The following is a 1,439-nucleotide window of genomic DNA, read 5'->3' as shown; positions in this document are numbered from 1 at the left end:
TTTCATTAATCATTTCTTGAGTTCTACCCACCCCACCCACTTCTGTATAACCACCTGAGGCCTCATACCTAGTAATTTCACTCACACATGGATTAATCACAGCTCTAACCACCCAGTTTAGTCATTCTTATTCAATGTCCCTGTTAACTCTAAGGGGCCCTTTTACTAAAGCTTAGCGTGCGCTTCGGGAATTAGCGTGCACTAAATGCTAAGAAGACCATTTTATACATATGGCTTCTTAGCATTTTTAGCGTACACTAAGCTTTAGTTAAAGGGTCCCTAAGTAACTCATTTGTTCTGTCTGCGAGTCTTGTCCATCTGTCTTGACTAGATTATAAACTCTGAGGAACATAGTCTACCTATTCCGTGTATTTGTAAAGCACTATATACTTATTCTACTACATAAGTATTGCCATACTGGGAAAGACCAAAGGTCCATCAAGCCCAGCATCCTGTTTCCAACAGTGGCCAATCCAGATCACAAATACCCGGCAAGATCCCAAAAATGTACGAAACATTTTGCGCTGCTTATCCCAGAAATAGTAGATTTTCCCCATTTAATAATGGTCTATGGACTTTTCCATTAGGAAGCCGTCCAAACCTTTTTTAAACTCCGCTAAGCTAACCGCCTTTACCACATTCTCTGGCAACAAATTCCACAGTTTAATTACACGTTGAGTAAAGAAAAAGTTTCTCTGATTCATTTTAAATTTACTACATTGTAGCTTCATCGCATGCCCCCTAATCCTAGTATTTTTGGAAAGTATAAACAGACGCTTCACATCTACCCGTTCAACTCCACTCATTATTTTATAGACCTCTATCATATCTCCCCTCAGCCGCCTTTTCTCCAAGCTGAAGAGCCCTAGCCGCTTTAGCCTTTCCTCATAGGGAAGTCGTCCCATCCCCTTTATCATTTTTGTCGCCCTTCTCTGCACCTTTTCTAATTCCACTATATCTTTTTTGAGATGTGGCGACCATAATTGAACACAATATTCTAGGTGCGGTCGCACCATGGAGCGATACAAAGGCATTATAACGTCCTCGTTTTTGTTTTCCATTCCTTTCCTAATAATACCTAACATTCTATTTGCTTTCTTAGCCGCCGCAGCACACTGAGCAGAAGGTTTCAACGTATCGTCAACGACGACACCTAGATCCCTTTCTTGGTCCGTGACTCCTGACATAGAACCTTGCATGACGTAGCTATAATTCGGGTTCCTCTTTCCCACATGCATCACTTTGCACTTGCTCACATTAAACGTCATCTGCCATTTAGTGCTACAGAGATAATAACCATCTATGGAGAGAAATAGATATAAATATATGCATACATCCAGAAGTAGCAATTCAGAGATACAGGTATTTACTGAACTCTGAAACCTCAACACTAAATCCTTGACAGGTTTCATCTGTATTTTCCTTAAAGCTAATTCCAC

At 40.5% G+C, this 1,439-nt stretch overlaps 1 protein-coding gene across 1 annotated transcript in view; it reads left to right on the top strand.

The window, feature by feature from the left end:
• TP63 (tumor protein p63) overlaps nucleotides 1–470 on the top strand; it is a 198,806-nt gene extending 198,336 nt beyond the window's left edge. Inside the window, exon 14 of the transcript XR_003943501.1 lies at nucleotides 434–470. The gene's annotated coding sequence lies outside the window, so the exon portion shown is untranslated. The remainder of the gene's footprint in view (nucleotides 1–433) is intronic.
• Nucleotides 471–1,439: the final 969 nt, after the last annotated feature.

This window comes from Microcaecilia unicolor, chromosome 10 (genome assembly GCF_901765095.1).
Source record: "Microcaecilia unicolor chromosome 10, aMicUni1.1, whole genome shotgun sequence".
In the NCBI taxonomy this organism is placed as follows: Eukaryota; Metazoa; Chordata; class Amphibia; order Gymnophiona; family Siphonopidae; genus Microcaecilia; species Microcaecilia unicolor.
The sequence above is the reverse complement of the archived record's forward strand: the minus strand, read 5'-3'. Positions and strand labels throughout refer to the sequence as shown.